Genomic DNA, 19,925 nt, shown 5'->3' on the forward strand with positions numbered 1-19,925 from the left:
AGCAGGGTCTGGCGGCCTTTAGTCCACCCACATTAAGTCTCTAGTGTACGGATCCAATTGGCCCCAAGAAGCCCTGGATTCAGGAGTCACTTTCCTGAGCTTACACATGTCTGCTTGCATCTTCTGGACCTCAGCTGACGGCTCTGAAACTTCAGGTTCCTAATAACTTAGATGATGGCCCCTGGCACTTCAAAACCCAACTGCCAGCTGCCAACTTTCTGGCAGTCACCTGCAAAGGAATGACTCTGACCACATGTGATAGACTTGGGATCATCGAAGATGGGTACCTGAGAGCCAACTGAAGCTCCCTCTCTGTCATCCAGCACTGAAGGGCCTACCCCAAACCTGGCACTGGCCACACCAACACAGGGGCCCTGCTCATTTGTAAAGGAGACACACTGTGCCCAGAAGGCAATGTCAGAGGAAAGGCCCTGCAGGGGGGGGCTGGGGACCAGGAAAGGTTTAAGCAGCATTCGAAGGTGAAGGAGAGCACATTGGCCACGGCTGCAAATCAAAGACATCCTGTGCAAGGTCAGCGTTGCTTAGAGAACAAGGAGGGGAGACACGATCAGTCTCTGAAGATCAAGACAGGAAAAGCAGAGGGGCTAGAGGACATTCAGTTTGATCCCCAGAGGTGATAGGGAGCCTTTGGAGTTTATCACATTGGGTGAGTAAGCTGGATTCCAATTCCAGCTTTGCTCCTCATTGCTTCTGGGTTGGCACACAAGACCTTCCATCTCCTACCTCTGCCCTGGCTGTGCCTGACAGGCCCTCCTTCCTCCTCCCATTCACTGCAAAGTCCAACCATGGGGTGATGAGGACCTGGACCAAGGTGCTGGCAGTGGGAGTGGAGGGAAAGCAATGCATACATTGTGAGCAAAATCCTTTATAAACCTTAAACTTCCAACAGTTTCCTATCAATTCTGTTTGGTATAGCTAATGACAACATGGGCAGCTAGGTGGTACAGTGAATAGAGTGCTAGGCCTACAGATAGGAAGACTCCTCTTTCTGAGTTCAATCTGCCCACAGACACGTACTGGCGGTGTGACCCTGGGCAAGTCACTTAACCCCATTTGCCCCAGATTCCCCATCTATAAAATGAGTTGGAGAATGAAATGGCCAACCATTCCAGTAACTTCACCAAGAAAATTCCAAACAGGGTCAGGAAGAGTGGGGCAAGCCTGAAACAGATGAACAACACTGACAAAATCTCTAAAAAGAGCCAGGTAAGTGGGGGTTAGGATGGGCTCAAAATTCAGGCTTTGGAAAGGAAAAGGATAGACCAACCCTTCCACTTTACAACTGGGGAAACAGTAAACCCAAAAGGGTAAGTAAATGACTTGTCCAGGCTCACAAGTAATGAGGAGCAAAGATGAGATCTGAACCTAGGTCCCTTTCTTCCAAATCCAGTCCTCTCCCCATGTATGTGCATGGGCCCTTGCTACATCTGTGCTGAACAAACACAAAGGGCATAACAATAAATAGGGCTAGGGGCTGTGAGACTGCAAAGTCCTCTACACTATCACCAGACATCTAAGAACCCTGAGTATTAGATACTATAGATATTATTATTCCCATTTTACAGGATCTAAGGCCTGTAAAATTTTCTGTAAAAATTTCTAAAGAATGACCCAGAACCACCCAACTAGTCAGAGATGGGGGGCAACAGTATCCCTAGAAGAGGGCAAGGGTCCAAATTCCACTTATTCTCTCCTCCATCCCATCTCTGCTGAGGCAAAGCCCTCTCCAAGTATGTACTTCCAGCAGATTGCTTCCTCTGTCAACCCTATGCTCTCACTCACCCTCAATCTTCGCCTGATGGCTGGCTCCCCCATCCTCACCTGATCCTTCCACCCATTCCTGCTATTGGCTCCTCTCCCTTCTCCCCTAAACTCCTTCATGAAGCATCACTTCTCATATTTTAATAGTATCTGATATATCTTAAACTGTACTATAAAGCAGTGGTCATCAAAACAATATGGTACTGGCTAAGAGTCAGAAGGGAGGATCAGTGGAATATACTTGGGGAAAGTGACCTCAGCAAAACAGTCTATGATAAACCCAAAGAGCCCAGCTTTGGGGATAAAAATCCACTATTTGACAAAAGCTACTGGGAAAATTGGAAAACAATATGGGAGAGATTGGGTCTAGATCAACATTTCACACCCTATACCAAGATAAATTCAGAATGGTTGAATGACTTGAATATAAAGAAGGAAACTATAAGTAAATTAGGTGAGCACAGAATAGTATACTTGTCAGATCTTTGGGAAAGGAAAGATTTTAAAACCAAGCCAGAGTTAGAAAAAAATTACAAAATGTAAAATAAATAATTTTGATTACATTAAATTAAAAAAGGTTTTGTACAAACAAAACCAATGCAACCAAAATTAGAAAGGAAGTAACAAATTGGGGGAAAAAATCTTTATAACAAAAAACTCAGACAAAGGTCTAATTACTCAAATATATAAGGAACTAAATCAATTGTACAAAAAAAATCAAGCTATTCCCCAATTGATAAATGGGCAAGGGACATGAATAAGCAATTTTCAGATGAAGAAATCAAAACTATCAACAAACACATGAAAAAGTGTTCTAAATCTCTTATAATTAGAGAAATGCAAATCAAAACAACTCTGAGGTACCACCTCACACCTAGTAGATTAGCTAACATGACAGTAAAGAAAAGTGGTAAATGTTGGAGGGGATGTGACAAAATTGGGACACTGATGCATTGCTGGTGGAGTTGGAAACTGATCCAACCATTCTGGATAGCAATTTGGAACTATGTGCAAAGGGCTTTAAAAGACTATCTGCCCTTTGATCCAGCCATACCACTGCTGGGTTTATACCCTCAAGAGATCACAGGGAAAAAGACTTGTACAAAAATATTTATAGCCGCACTCTTTGTGGTGGCAAAAAACTGGAAAACAAGGGTATGTCCTTCAATTGGGGCTGAACAAATCATGGTATCTGTTGGTGATGGAATACTATTGTGCTATAAGGAATAATGAACTGGAGGAATTCCATGTGAACTGGAAAGACCTCCAGGAATTGATGCAGAGTGAAAGGAGCAGAGCCAGAAGAACATTGTACACAGAGACTGATACACTATGGTACAATCAAATATAATGGACGTCTCTACTAGCAGCAATGCAAGGATCCAGAGCAAGGCTGAGGGACTTCTGAGAAAGAAAACTATCCACATTCAGAGGAAGAATTGTGGGAGTAGAAACCCAGAAGAAAAACAACTGCTTGAACACATGGGTGGATGGGGATATTATTGGGAATGTAGATGCTAAACGATCACTCTAGTGCAACTACACATTGGCTATGGGGGTGGGGGGAGGGGGCAGGGAGAACATGAATCATGTAACCATGGGGAAATACCCTAAATAAAATTAATTAATTGAAAATTTAGAAAAATATATTATCTTATCAATGTGACTCACATTTATCTTTTTTTTTTTTTAAATCTTTACTTTCTGTCTTAAAATCAGTACTAAGTATCAGTTCCAAAGCAGAAGAGCAGTAAGGGCTGGACAATGGGTATTAAGTGACTTTCCCAGGGTAACCCAGCTAGGAATTATCAGAGGCCAGATCTGAACCCAGGATCTCTCAACTCCAGGCCTAGCACTCTATCCATTGAGCCACCTAGCTGCCACCAAAATGTGATTTCTAGGCTTTATTTTTTTTTTTTTTTTTTTTGGTTTTTAAACCCTTAACTTCTGTGTATTAGCTCATAGGTGGAAGAGTGGTAAGGGTGGGCAATGGGGGTCAAGTGACTTGCCCAGGGTCACACAGCTGGGAAGTGTCTGAGGCCGGATTTGAACCTAGGACCTCCCGTCTCTAGGCCCGGCTCTCAATCCACTGAGCTACCCAGCTGCCCCCTCTAGGCTTTATTTTAAGTCAAAGAATACAGACAGCCCAATGAGTTTTTCATTTTTATCTCCTTGATCTGTTTCCCAAGTCACTTATTTTTGCTATGATATCTCACCTTTTCTTTAATTTTTTCCCAATCTTTTGACTTTAATATTTCTTTTTGTTTCCTTAAAGCTTCCCTTTTTTTCCCTTTGAACCTTTACCTTCTGTCTTAGTATCAATCCTAAGACAAAAAAGTGGCAAGGGCTAAGCAACTAAGTGATTTGCCCAGGGTCACACAGCTAGGAAGTATTGGAGACCAAATATGAACCCAGGCCCTCCCAACTCCTGGTATTCTATGCACTGTGCTACCTAGCAGCCTCAGTCATCCGTTTCTATTTGGTCCACACTAATTTTCAAGAAGTTTATTGCCTGGGCCAGGTTTTGTGCCCCTTCTACTAAGCTGTTAACTCCCTTTTCAATTCTTTCTTCCACAACTTATTTCTCATAAATTTTTTCTACTAGCACTCTCATTTGGTTTATAAACACTTTAAACTCTTGCTTCATCTCTTCCAGGAATTTGAATTGAGTCTGTGCCCAAGCCGTGCTTTCCCTTGAGGCTGTTCTCAGAGACGTTTTAGAGTCAATCTCTTCTTCTGGGCTTATGTCTTGAGCATCCCTGGCACCATAACACCTGTTTCCAGTGGGATTCCTCTTTTGTTTATGCATTCTTCCAGCCTACTTCCTGATTTAGGACGTGATATTAGGGCTGGGCTCTGCCACGCCAGTGGAGGGAAGGTCTGACCAGTCCTGTTGCTGCTTTCTTGAGGTGTTGAGTGTTGTGCTAATCCCACATCTGAGGGCTGCAATCTGTAAGTTTTCAGTACTCCCCAACGATCTGATCCAGGGCGAAGTTAGACTGCTGCCCCTGGGCTGAGCTCTGCCAGTTTCTGACCTGGGTTTGAGTCTAAGCAAGAGTAGATGCCCCTGGACAGGATTCCCATCAGCCAGCTGGAAAGCTCTGATGCTTCAGAGCTCCCCTTAGATCTGGGAAAGCCTTTCTCATTGGCCCTCTTGCTATTCCTTGCACAGGATGTTCCATGTCTATACTCAATGCATTCCATCTCCCATGCCTGGAATATTCTCTCTCATCACCTCCATCTCCTGGCTTCCTTCTAATTTGGGCTGAAATTCTATACTCTACCAGAAGCCTTTCCCTGGTACCCCTTAATCCTAGGTCATGAGAGGACCTCTAATTTACCCTGTACACATGTCGTCCTTGAAAGCATAGACCTTTTTTTAACCTTTATTTGTATCCTAGGGCTTAGACGAACTCACTTAACTTCTCTGGGCTTCCATTTTCTCATCACTAATGTGGAGGGGGGAGGGGCTTGGACTTCTGGGGTCTCTTCTCATGCTGAAGCTGTGAATCACCAAAGCTACAATGCACCTGTACATGCGTGTCCTCCAGCAGCCTGAATTCAACACTCTATCTACCACCCCTGGAATCTTACAGTAAAACTAAGGACTAAGTAAGTCCTTACTTACAGTAAGACTAAGGACTGTAGTAAGCAAGCCCATATCTCAGCCTATGTTTATCATTAGCCCTTGGCTTTGCAGATCCCTAAAAAAAATTTTTCTAGACCAATTTGAATACAAGAGGAAAAAGAGGTTCTTTCGGTATTCGGAATCTATTCACATGAATAAATAATACAAACTGTGCTGTTATGCTGCCGCTGAAGAAAGGCCAAACCCAAGGAGGGGACGCTCCTGCTGAATCCCAGTCAGCTTTTTCAGTTGGTCCTATGGAGAAAGCACAATACGAGGAATTAAATTGGAAGAAGTGAGCTGTAGGAGAAAAGCATTTATCAAAGATTAAAAAAAAAAAAACCTATCCACAGGGCCTGAGAGGGTCGAATCTGTGGAACAAGAAAACCAGGTGAAAACTAGGTGATCCAGGAACAACTGGAAACGGATGTTTGTGCTGAATCTGCCCAGGCCTGGACACCTGATTGAGTCAAGCCATTTCAGGGCCACAACACCACAGATCAATACTAACTGGGATCATAATCAAATCATCTCTGGATTTTTGCAATGCCTTCTGTAAGCTTCTCATTCCAAGCTCCAAAGAGTAAATGAACACAAACCAAAGGAACCCATTTCTGTCTTGTGGTGAGAGAGAGAGAGAGAGAGAGAGAGAGAGAGAGAGAGAGAGAGAGAGAGAGTGTGCCACGTACATGTGTGACTCAGGAAAAAGTTATGATCCAAGATTTTCCATTCTTTAAAAAATACCATATTCTTTGAGAGGCAAGGGAAACACCCAAATACACACACACACACACACACACACACACACACACACAGGCATGCCATGTTCCCGCTAACAACCATTAAACATAATTCAAAAACAGAGCTACAAAAGACAGCCTAGAACAGAGAGACTAAGTCAAATTCAAACCAGCTTTAGAATTAGCTTTGGAAACATCTTATCTGCTGTTGGTCCATGTTTGTGTTCACAGTTACGCATGTATTTTTAAGCGTTTCCAGTAAAAATAAAGCACTAAGGAAAACCTCAAAAGCTAGGATGGTCTGGGAAAAGAGGGTGTTTCAGAAAATGAAGGGTTAGCAAAGCATCCTTTTTCTTTCAATTAGTGTTAAAAATCTTTTCAAAATACGTTAGCCTGCTTTCTTGCCTTAGCATTGCACAGTAAACAAAACTGAATTTTTCTCTGATGATGGAGAACTTTGCAAGATCATCCTTAAGATCAATCATGGGGGGCAACTAGGTGGGCTCAGTGAATTGAGGGTCAGACTTGGAGACAGAAGGTCCTGGGTTCAAATCTGGCCTCAGATGCTTTCTAGCTGTGTGACCCTGGGCAAGTCACCTAAGCCCCATTGCCTAACCCCTTACCACTCTTTCTGCCTTGATTCCTAGATGGAAGGTAAGGGTTAAAAAGCAAAAAAAAAAAATCTTTTAGCATTGCCTAGAGAACAAATTTTCTCTGAAGCCTGAGAACTTAGCAGGGTCATCCTTAAGATCAATTATGCCTATTTGGTAAAGGAGAAAGGCGGCAGAATGTTAAGCACACAGGACTAATCAGAAAATCTGGATTTCTAATTATTATTCTGCCACAAATTTATGGACCAATCTGAGAACAATCCCATCCCCTCTTTGGACCTCAGATTTGTTAGCTATAAAATGATGGGGTCCAACTAAATGTCTGAGGCCTTCTAATTCTAAAAAGAAAAGATAATTATCCTACACAGAAGAATCTGGAGACAGGAACCCCAAGAAATACTCTGGGGTTTTGAGTAGGGAAGTGAATACCTCACCGCTCATTTCAGTTTCATCGATTTGTTTCCTAAATATAGAAGGGAGAGCAATCCTTATGAATTTAAGGTTTTGCTCAGTTACTGAAGGCTTTTACTGCAGTCTCCACATGCTGTTTGGATGGGTTTTCTTATTCTTTCAGCCACGGAAAACTAAAGAGCCAAGATCTCAAATCCAAATACTTGGTTTTCAAGTCTCAACTGATGTTTATGAATTATGTGGATCTAGACAAGTCATTTAGCCCAGTCAAAACAATATGACTTAAGGTACTTACTTATTCAGTACTGTACCAGTCAACCTCACAAAATAATATTTTATAGGCCCAGAAAAAATTATCACAAACTCATATGAAGGAACAAAAAGTCAAGAATCTGAAAGGTAGTAAATAAAAAAAGTGAGTATATCAGAGCAGGATCTCAAACACATTACAAAACAGTAAACCTGAAAATGACTGGGTATAAGTTAAAAAAGAAAGAGGGTGATCAGTGGAACAGATGAAGTACACCACATATAGAAGAAAATAAACACAGAAGTTTTGTGTTTGATAAACCCAGATTCCAATTACTTGGGAAACTATATGACAAAACTGCTGGGAAAACTGGCCAGTAGCCTGGCAGAAATTTGTTTTAGACCAATACCTCACACCACTTAACCAAGATAAGTTCCAGACAAATATCTGAAATAGATATAAAAAGCACATCACACACAAGATACAACAAGAAATTACCTTTCAGATCTGTAGAAAAGACTTTCCTGACTGAAAAAATGAAAAGAGGTTTGCCCAAAATAAACTGACCATGAAATATGCAAAATAAAATATACAAAATTTTGCACAAAAAAAATCTAATATCATCAAGATTAGAAAGAAATCAGTACCTGGAGAAAAAAGTCTTTGCAACTAGTTTCTCTGTTAAAGGCCTCACTGAAGATGATCGGTTCGATTATTATATATTATTATTATTGGATAGTATTCCCCAACAGATAAATGGCCCAAGGATAAGAACAGGCAGTTTTCAAAGGAAGAACTTCATGTTATCAATAATCACATGAAAAAAATGCTCTACATCAATACTAATTAGAGAAAATACAAATTAAAGCAACTTTGAGGTTCCATCTCATCTCTATCAAATCAGCAAAAGAAGAACTGACCAATGTTGATGGGAATGCCAGAAAACAAGCAGATGTATCCTGTTGGTAGGGGTGTGAATTGGACCAGGCTCTCAAGAAAGCAATTGGGAATTATGTCCCAAAAGTTACAAATTGTGAATGGCTAAACCACTACTAGGCCTATACCACAAAGAAATTAAAGGGTGAGTAAAGGAATCTACATATGCAAAAAAAAAAAAAGAAGAAGAAGAAAGAAAAAAACAGATCTCAAGATAGCCCAAAATTTTAAACTGGGGAATATACTTTGAAAAAATGGCTAAACAAATGTGGTACATGAGTATAATAGAAGATTACCTTACCATAAGAAATGATAAAATGGACAACTACAGAAGAAACTGTAAAGTTCTCTAAAAACAGACACAGAATGATGTGAGCAGAACTGGAACAATGGCAACATTGTAAGGAAAAAAACTTGGAAAATTTTCAGAACTCTCATCAGTAAAAGCACTGGTCCAAGAGAGTAAAGATGAGACCTATCTCTCATTCCCTGAAAGAGATGAAAAACTTCAAATGGAGGGGCAGAAACAGAAAGGATGAGAGTGATACATGTTTAGACATGACAAATGTAGGAAGTTATTTTGTCTAACAATGTAGATGTGTGCTGGAGGCATTTTTCCAGTTTTGTTATGTTTTGTTTTTTACTTTGCTCAATTGCAGAGGGAAGTTTTAGGAGGGACACATTAATTTTTAAATACATATTACCTGAAAAGTAAAAAGAATAAGCTTATTTAAAAAAAAAGAAAGTGACCTAGCTCTTCTAAATCTCCTGTTTCCTCATCTGTAAAATGGGGGAAATTCCCGAACTCCCTGCCTCTGAAGGTTGTTGAACTGTTGTAGGGAAAGTGCTTTGTATTCTAGGAACAAGAATTATCAGTATCATTATCATCATTCAGAGGATTAAAAAAGCAAGAACTGATAGCCACCAAGTGCACTACTTAGAGAGAATTTATTATTCTGTCCCTAAGAAGTGAGATGCAACAAAGACAAAGATGAAGTAAATTCTTGTCCTGGAGGAGCTCCCATTCTATCAGGGACACGTCTACGGGCAGAAATAGCTACGAAATGAATAGAAAGAGGCATGAGCTGCTTTGGATGATCCAGAAAGGCTTCATGATGAGGCTTAATCATACAAGAAGCAGAAAAGAGAATCCAAGAGGCAGCCCCATCAAGAGCAATCTTCCTTTAGGACAGGAATGTTTTAACTCACACAAAAGGCAGGCACCCAGCATCTGGGGTCTAGGGAAGCAAGGAAATGGGATGGAAAGGCATTTACTGAATGTTTTACTGTGTGCCAAGCACTGAGGAGACAGAGAACAGTCTCAGCCCTCTGAGAGCTTCCATTCTAACTCCAAGAGGAAAAGGTGAGGAAGGAGCTAATTCAAAGCATGAGGGCATAGCCTGAGGGCCCAGAGGTGAAAGACAGCCCAGGGGAAGAGAACACAGGGACCAGACCAGTGTAGCCACAGGAGGGGGGGGGGGGGGGGAAGAGTGTCCTGCAGAGGCATTTTGGAAGGGGAAGTCCCAAGATCTGCCACCTGAATGGCTAGATGAGGAGGTGAGGAAGAAGAAGAGTCAAGAATTTGGAGTGGTGCCCTCCACCCGAAACCAGGGAAGTCCAGAAAAACCAGAATGAGTTTGGGAGCAAGAGTTGAAGGGTTATGAGGACAGTCTGAATCTGAGGATCTATGGTATAGCCAACATGCAGTAGGTCATACCAACTCAGCAGAGTCCTGAGATACCCAGAACCATCTGGAAAGAGACTCTCCAACCCATGCTATTACCCAAGTACCTCACTGACAAGTGCAACAAAAATCATATTTCAGAAATACTTTGTAACCTAGAAATACGTGTGAAGTGGCATCATCTTCTCTAATCACCACTTTGCTGAGACCAGCACAGCACCTGGCTCCTTACAGGCACTTACTAATGCTGGCTGGCTGGCTAAGTGGAAGAACAAGGGATTTAGAGGAAGACCTGGGCTCTGCTCCTAACCACCTAGGGTTCCCTCAGCCAAGACTCTAGGCCCAGCTTTCCTTCTCTGTAAAACCATGAAACCAGACACAATTTCCTAGGTCCCTCCTAGGTCCCTCCTAGGGTCCCTACTAGGGTCCCTATAATTTATAAACTGTATTACAAATCGGAGGCCCTTCAAAGTTTCAAATCAGTACTGTGATTTGTGCAAGATCCTTTGCTGATAAGCACCTTGTCCTGTCCTTAATGCTCTTCAAGCAAGCCAGACCAGCAGCCTGCTGGAAGGGGAGAGGGCTACCTCTAAGACAGGACAGACTCTGTTTAGGTCCACTGGCCGGCAGACTATGTGAGCCTGGACAAGTCTCCCAACTTCTCAGTACCCCCTTCTCTAAGATTGTAGGGCTCAGGATAGTTCCAGGCTGTACAGGTTCTAGGGGGCTCCCAAAATGAAATCAAAGCTCTGAATATTTTTTTTCATGAGGATAAACACTTTAAGAATAATATAAAAAACTTTAAAAACATATGGCATAGAGGACATAAATTCTTTACATATACACTTGCCATAATATCTCTGCTCTAACCAGTCTGAGGAGCAGCAAATTACTTCTGATTCTAAAGTTTCAATAAAGTTCATGATAAACCTCTTGAAAAAGTGTAGTAATGTTCAATTTTTTGTATCCTCCATCACCCTATCCACTGAAGAAAGCAAACAATGCATGAGGCTTCTGCCAGCATAAAATGGTTTTTTAAACCCTTACCTTCTGTCTTAGAAGGGATACTAAGTCTTGGTTCCAAAGCAGACAAACAGTAAGGGCTAGGTATTTGGAGTTAAGTGACTTCTCCAGGGTCACACAACCCAGGCCCTCCATCTCCAGGACTGGCTCTCTATCCACTAGGCCACCAAGCCTTCCCCTACCTTTCTTTTTTAAACCCTCTTTCTAAGTATCAGTTCTAAGATAGAAGAACAGCAAGGACTAGGCAATGGGAGTTAAGTGACTTGCCCAGGATCACACAGTTATGAAGTATCTGAAGACAAATTTGAACTCAGGCCCTCCTGGCTCTACCCATGCTGCTCTATCCATGGAGCCGTCTAAGTGCCCCTAGAAAATTTTTTTAAAACAAGATCTTAACTCTAGAGCTGGCAGGGATCTCAGAGATCATCTAGTCCAATCCTCTTATTTTACAGATGAGCAAACTGACGCCTAGGGAGGCTACATGATTTGTCCAATGGCACACAAGTGAGTAAGCATCAGAGGTGGGATCTGAAACCAAGTCAACTCCACAGCTGGCACTCTATTTTAAAAAGTATTTCAATTATTATTTGGTGAGGTTTTGTTTTTGTTTTGTTTTTAATTTAAACCCTTACCTTCCACAATACTCTGTATTGGCTCCAAGGCAGAAGAGTGGTAAGAGTGGACAATGGGGGGTCAAGTGACTTGCCCAGGATCACACAGCTAGGAAGTGTCTGAGGCCAGATTTGAACCTAGGACCTCCCACCTCAAGGCCTGGCTGTCAATCCACTGAGCCACCCAGCTGCCCCTGGTGAGGTTTTTTTAAAAAATCAACACATTCTCTATTTCTCCTTACTTTCATTTACTTTTTCGATAATAAACCATCACGAGGGCAGCTGGGTGGCTCAGTGGATTGGGAGCCAGGCCTAGAGGTGGGAAGTCCTAGGTTCAAATCTGGCCTCAGACACTTCCCAGCTGTGTGACCCTGGGCAAGTCACTTGACCCCCATTGCCCATCCTTACCACTCTTCCGCCTAGGAGCCAATACACAGAAGTTAAGGGTTTAAAAAAAAAAAACAATAATAAACCATCACAGTCTAATTCTCTAAAAATAACAATAGCTAATAGCATTGACAAAGTGCTTTAAAGTTTACAAAGTAATTTATAGGTGTGATTTCAGAAGGTATCATGGAATTACAATACTAAAGATAGGAAAGATCGTGAAATGCAGAGTGAGAAGATGTTCTCCTTTACAGGCAGCCATGCTATCAGCTGGAACTTTAAGAGGCATCTTTCACAGGGCAAAACTAGGTTTATAAAGCCAAGTAAATACAGAAAAAAAACCCACTGGAATTATAAGGAAGATTTCCAAGGTGAGGGAAGAAACTTTTTCTGCTGATGCAAGCTGATTCCTTCTAGTAATTTAAGAATCTTGAGGAGATTTCTAGCCCTCTAAGAGATTAAGGGATTTGCCCAAAGTCTCACAATCAGGATGTATCCAAGTCAGGCCTGGAACCCAGCTCTTCATGGGCCAAGCCCAGCTCTCTGGCCACTAAAGCAGAGGTGTCAGACCCTAGGCCTGGGCCTGGTGCACAGCTGGCAACTCAGATCAAAATGTAATTGGCAAAAATCTCACAAAATAAATGAAAATACAATAAAACATAAATAACATTAATATGTGTTTTTCTAAGTCTAGATGCAGTCTAGATGCAGTCAAAAGGGATCCTCATGGGCAAGGCTGTTTCCCCTGGAGTCTGACACCACTGCATTATTATATATTTTTTTGAAAGAAGAGACAGTGTAGCACTTAGTCAGGAAGCCCTGAGTTCAAATCTCATCTCTCACAAACAGTGGGCCTGAGACTGTAGGTACCTGAGGCAATTCTCTAAAATCACAGACTGGAAACATCAATAAAATTTTGAAATAACATTTTAAAAACAAGTTTTCCTTTGGTCATTTTATCTATTAAAAGTGACTTTGGAACGATGCATCTGCTAGTAGGTTGGCAACAACTGGAAAGCAGGTGGCCTGCCCTGGGCCCCCACTTCAAAAGTTTCCTCCTTTCAACCCCAATTTCAATACAACTTCTCAGACAAAAAGGAGGGCCTGGAAATGTGTTGGATTTAGAAAAGTTTTCCCAACTGGGCTCCTGACCTGTCTTTTTGAGTCTGGACAGAAAGTTCACAAGTTTTATGTTCAAAATGTGGGGAAGAGTGGGATGATTCTTGGATGACACCCTTTGAGCTTCTTTTCAAAAAAAAAAGGAAAAACAGACCCTAAAACCTTTGAAAGTTTCCTCCAATTGAAGTTCCTATTCTATTTCAGTCATGTAAGGAAAGCCTGACTGAACAGCAAATCCCCTAGTACAATACACTCTTGGTTTCAGTCCCTTGAGGTGGTGAGATCCAGGTTAAAAATAATTGAAGTTTCATGGGGCAGGTTTAATGAAAGTTGAGGAGTGCCACAGCACGACTGCGGGCCTCTGCTCACCAAACTTGCCTGCTGGGAGGGTGGGAGGTGGGGGTGGCCCAAGGTGACAGCGCACAGGCAGGTACCTGGGCCAAAGCCTGGTTTCCAAAGGTTCTGGATCCCAAGCCCTGCCCTTTCCCCCACACTAGTGAGGTCTGCAAGGACTAGCATCAACTCCCTCCATTTTTCCACCCTAATATGGCCAAAAGAATCCACTTCAAACTTCCTAGGCCAACAGAGTGGGAATGTCTGCAAAGGAAGGAGAGCCTTTAATGGGGATCCCCTCGGGTGGGTCACTCACTCCCCGCACCCTCTGTGCCCAACAGGGTGGAGCACGAAGAGCTGACAGAAACCTACACAGGAAACTCCAATTCCACCCCACCCCAAGGAGTGGCAGAGGGGGCTCCTCCAGGGCACAGCTGCCCTCCCTTCCCACTGCTTTAGTCTGGGGTTACAGGGAAGGGGTCCCTCCCCCCCTGCTCAGAGCTGGGGGCCCAAGGAAGCTCCCCCTCACACTGCTCTGAGACACAGGAAAAGGGTCCTTCTCCCCCCACAGCTCTGGGGCACAAGGAAGGGGCCCCCACTGCTTTAAGCTGGGAGCACCCTCCCTCCCTTATAGCTCTGGGCCAGAGGCACAAGGAGTCCCCCAAAGCCCGAGGCTGGGGGCATAAGGAAGGGGTCCTCCTTTTCCACAGCTCTGGGGCCCAGAGAAGGAGAGAGCCACACAGAGGGGAGGAGGGCTGAAAGGAACAACCTGAATGGGGGAGGCAAGATGACAAACCAGCCCACGGGAGGAGGAGGCGCGTGAGTCCCTCGGCTATAAACGAGGCCACCTCGGAGCACCCCTCGGTTTACACTGGGAAGGGTCCTAACAGGTCTCCCCTTTAATAGGCAGGTAAACTGAGGGCCAGGAGGGTAAAGAGCCCCGAGGCCGGCCAGGGTAACTCTCTGGTGATGGTTCCGACACCCCTCTTACACGCTGGGGAGCGGGGAGGAAAGGGGGTCCCGCCCGACAGAAGCAGCCAAAATCGGAGGGCCCGGGCCGGGAACGGGTTACCTGGGTTCTTCACGCTCTCTGCTGAGGCCGCCGTCGCCGCTGCTTGCAGAAAAGAAAACATGGAGCCGCCTCCTCATCAGCCCGGGCGGCGGAGGAGGGCGGGCCGGGGCCGGGCCGGGCCTGGAGGGCGGGCAAGCGGGCGAGCAGGCGGGCGGGCGGAGCTGAGCGGGAAACGGGCGGGGACTCGGGTGCGAGGAGAAACGGGCTGCGCACGCGCTCCCGAGCTGGGGCTAGACCGGAGCCCGCGCTGCACCCCAGCCCACCGCGGCCTCCAGGGAAGCGTAGTACCGCTCTCGCGCCCAACCGGGCTCTGGGACTCCCATTAAAATACAACTCCCAGCAGGCCATGCGGGAGCAGGGCGAGGCGGTTCAGCTCTCGGTCTCCCGGGGAACCTTAACTCCCACCAGGCCCGGCGGCGATATCGGCGCTAAGAGGGTGGCGTATCTATGGGCCTCTGGAGGGCTGGACTGCGAAACCCGGCTGCGGGTCCAAACCAGAACCTCGGAGAGGTGCCTGAGGCTGCTGCCGCAAACAGAAAAACAAAGACTCACTCAACTTTAGTGTCTTACCAAACTACAACTCCCAGCAGGCCAAGCGGAAGCCCCGAGGCAGAGGGAAAGGGGGTACCGAGGAAGAACGGAGGCGGGAAGGGAAAGTAGGGGCCTATAGCTCTCTGAGGGTGAGAGATCCGCTTATCTAGTCCGTCCGGTTCACTGGGGAAACTGAGCCCCAGAGGAGTGAATAACGATGACACCCATCTATACCAAGGGTTATTTAAAGGGTTCCCAGCACTTTATTATTAGTCTTTTCATAGTTGAAGCCCAAAGAGAAACAATGACTTGTCCACGACCTGTAAAGGGCAGAGAAGGAGCTTGAACCCAGGACTTCTAGTGCCAAATCAGAAGCTCTCTACATCACACTGGAACCAGTTTTAGAGATCATCTCATCCATCCAAACCCTTCATTTTATAAATGAATAAACTGAGGGAGGACAGCTGGGTGGCACAATGGATAGAGTACCTGGCCTGGAGTCACTCAGAAAGACTCCTTTTCCTGAGTTCAAATCCAGCCTTAGGCACTAGCTGTGTGACCCTGAGCAAGCCATTTATTCCTGTTTGCCTCAGTTTCCTCATCTGTAAAATTAATTAGAGAAGGAAATGGCAAACCACTCCAATATCTTTGTAAAAAAAAAAAAATAGGGGCATGAAGAATTGAATATGGCTGAAAATGACAGAACAGACTGAAATGAGCAAACAGGCCCAGGGAGAACAGGTAACAGGCCCAAGATTACAAAGGCAAAAAATATTGGAGCCAAGCCTAATCTTGACTCACTGCCTCAGGCTCTCTGACCTTCAGCACCTAATCAACAAGCCAACAAGCATTTATTAAAAGCCTAATACTGTATGTGCCAAGAACTTAGGCCAACCCTATTCAATTCTATTTAATTCAACAAGCATCAAAGATTCTAGCAGAGAACCAGACAGGAATCAAGGGGGAAAACTTTTTTAAATCCCATTGAACCTAAGGAAATTTCCATCCTAAGGCACTCTGGAGCCATAGAAGAGGCAGAACCTCCCAGGACTTGACTCTGTGACCTTGCGCAAGTCCCTTCCCCTTCCTAGGCCTCTCTTTTCTCCTTTGTAAAATGAAGGGGCGAGACTACATGATCTCAAAAGACCCTTCCCTATCACTATCTTTTTTAAAGTCATCTGGACTCCATGGTGGAGGGGATCTTGGAAGGGGCAATTACTGAACTGTGATGACTAGGGGTGACCTCACCTCCAGCACCACCAATTGCTGTGTCATCACTGCCCTGGGCCTTCCCTGGTTCTCAGTCATACCAGAAAAGAGCATCTCACTGGTGAGCTTTGCTTATTGATTGCTGCCCATGGCCTCTGTCATTCTGAAGCCTCTGAGCACTTAGGACCAGACCTGAGAGACCCAGGCTAGGCTGCATTTATGTAATGGATCTGAGTCTGGAAACTTGGATGAGAATCCCAGCCAGGACTTTGAGTAGGTCCCTTACCCCTCCCTGTCTGGGACAGGGGGGGGCCTCAGTTGGAGATTAGATGTAGGTATCCCCCAAGGTCCCTTTTAGCTCTAGACCTTAAGGGGGGATGGAAGGGTGGGGAATGAGAGAACACAGATAGAATCCTTGTGTCCCCCAACCCTCCCTCCTGATCACTTTTTTGGTCTTGTCCTGCCCCAATTTTTCCAGTCCTGCCCAATTTGTCTATAGTATTTTATTCCAAGGGATCCCAGAGCAATCAACTAGAGAAATCAGATGAAAATGAATGCCCAAGAACCAAGGTGATAGAGTCCAGCCCTTTCCTTTTATACAAGGAGAAAGTGAGAGCCAGAGAAATTGAAAAACCTGCCCCAGGGAACACAGCCACCCAAGTGGGCTTGTAGCTCTGCCTCCAAAGGGCTATGCCAAGCTGCCCAATCTTTTCTAAATTCATCAGCTCAGAGAGCCCAAGGGCCCTTCCTATCTTATCTGAACTTTGGATTGCAGGCAGGACTTTGCAAGGTGTTCTGTATACAAGAGTTGCTCAATAAATACTTGTTCCTCAATAATTTGGTCCAGTTGCCCCAGGTACAAGTGGCCTCTATGGAAGATAACTGGAGCTTTGATGGAGTCAGGAAACCTGGGTTTGAGTGTTAGTGTTAGTCCCTGTGGAATCTCCATCGGGACCTTTCCTGGATAAAAAATCTTCTAACCAGAGCTGCACTCCCTGCTTCAAGGGATCATCATGAAGAAAAATACTATAAATTGTCAAATGCTGTATTTTTTTAAACCCTTACCTTCTGTCTTAGAATCAGTATTGGGAAAAATGAGTGGTATAGACAAAGAAATGGGGGTTAAGTGACTTGCTCAGGGTCACAGAGCTAGGCAGTATCTGAGGTCAAATTTGAAGCCAGGACCTCCCATCTCCAGGCCTAGCCTTATCCACTGAGTCTTCTAGGTACTTTCCCAAATACTTCATTAATGTGAATTCAGATGATTCTGGTGCGTATTGGGGTCTGAGGAAACAATTTATAATAATAGCTGATGCCTGTAATTCTTTTTTTTTTTTTTAAACCCTTACCTTCAGTCTTAGACCTGGGTGGTCAGGGCTGGGCAACCAGGGTTAGGTGACTTGCGCAGGGTCACATAGCTAGGAAGTTTCTGAGACCAGATTTGCTCCCAGGATCTCCTTTCTTCAGGCCTGGAACTCCATCCACTGAGCTGCCTAGCTGCCCCATGTAATTCCTTCATCACATGATCTCATTTAATCTTGCCAGTAATCCTCTCATGTAGGGGATACAGGGATTCTTAGTCCTGTTTGATGGAGAACCCAAAAGTTCAGAGACATTGAATGACTTGACCATTGTCACACTTCCACTAAATTCCAGAGGCAGAATTCGAACCCAGATTTTTCCTGACTCTAAACCCAAAGCTCTTTGCACTTTGCCATCCAGCCTATTCACATGTCTCCCTGGCAGAGTACCCAGAAATAGATGGTTTGGAACCAAGGCCTTGGGAATGCTGTGCACTTGGGGACTACTATGCCCTGCAAGATGGGGCTGTGTGCAGCAGAGTTAGGGATGAGGCATTAACTTTGTCCCCAAGAGAAGGGCAGTTTCTTTGTAGGACCAGCTGGGAGCCAAAGCCTAGGGGAACCTCAGAGCTGCACAACTCCAGCATCTTCTGGCTTTCCAGTAGCAGTATTGATGACATCCCTTCAGCCTCCCTGGTCCCTCCAGAGGATTGGTGGGACTTGGAGTCATGCCCTATGCATTGCCAGGAGTCCTTGGGATGCTGTCACTCCCAGGGCTGCCTTGTCCCAGAATCTAGAAGGCAGGCCCCCTTGAGGGCAAGGACTCCAGCTTTTATGATGGAGCTTGTGTCTTGGAGGCAGGGAGGCTTCTGCTTAGATACATCCTGGCTATGAGATGGTGGGCAAGTTACTTCCACTCAGTGCTGCCCAGTAATTTCTATAGTTGAGCTGTAGACAGATGGTCAATCTGCATTAGCCTGTATCACCCGCAGGGCAGGCATGCCAGCCCACCTGAAACAACAGGTCAGCCCTTGAAAGAGAACCGGAAGGCAATGGGAGCTGCCAGGCAGGTAAGTCAGACCACTGCCATCTTCCACCTCCCTGTCTCCCCTGAGACTCTGATGGAGACTGCCCAAACCTTGAACCCAAGAGCCTTGGGCATAGCACTGCTTCCAACCCAGGGCACTGAGCCATCTTCCTGGGCACCAGCCCCCAAGGACCTTCTCATTCAGGGACCACAGCCTCCACTCCTGAAGATCAGGAAAGAAAATCTTGGGCCCTGACAGAGGTTTCAACATCAGAAATCCATGGAATTTTACCAGTGGAAATGATTTGGGAGAAGAGGGCTGGCCATGGGTTTTGCTGCTGCCCACTAAGGATCCTGGAACCTTCCCTGAGACTTGGAACCCAAGCCTTCCCTCTGTGTTGTCTCCCTATTAGAACAGGGAGCTCCTTGGCAACAGGCATTATCTGACTTTCCTCTTTGTATGTCCAACTTGCCATTGGGTTTTGCAGGGAACCAGAAGGGGAAAGAGAAGGGAAGAGATGGTGGTTTATTTAGCACCTACTACTAAATAGCCCTGTGCTAAGTGCTTTTATCTCAGTTGCACAAATACGTACTTAAATACTTTTTCTTTCATTTATTTATTCATTTATTGGAGGGAGTTTCCACACTGAGTGTTCCCTAGGCTAACAAATCTCAGGTCTATCTAAACCAAACAGATATTTTGTGTTCACAACAGGGCACTACCTGCCTCCTGTGGTATACATACATGTAACATGTGCATGTATGTAATCTGTACTATGAAGCAATTTAAAGAGCATACCATACAGTGTCAGGTACATAGTTCTTGAATTCCATAAACACAAACCGTTTCATGAGAACTAACAAGTTTATGACCCTTTAAAGTTTGCAGTGGGCAGCTAGCTGGCACAGTAGATAGAGTCAGGCCTGGAGTCAGGAAATCTCATCTTCCCCAGTTCAGATCCAGCCTCAGAAATTTACTAGCTGGTAGCCCTGGGCAAGTCACGTCATCCTGTTTGCCTCAGTTTCCTCATCTGTAAAATGAGCAAGAGAAGGAAGTGGCAAATCACCCCAGTACCTTTGCCATGAAAATCCTAAATGGAGTCATAGAAACAACTGAACAACAAAAGTTTGCCATATATGTTATATACGTTATTTGATCCTCGAATTACTGCTTGAGAGAGATGTGGCAGATATTGTCATTGTCATTTTATAGATGAGGAATTTGAGACACAGAGAGGTTCAGTGACCAGCCCAGAGGTCCTTGGCAAGA

This window comes from Gracilinanus agilis, chromosome 6 (assembly GCF_016433145.1).
Source record: "Gracilinanus agilis isolate LMUSP501 chromosome 6, AgileGrace, whole genome shotgun sequence".
In the NCBI taxonomy this organism is placed as follows: Eukaryota; Metazoa; Chordata; class Mammalia; order Didelphimorphia; family Didelphidae; genus Gracilinanus; species Gracilinanus agilis.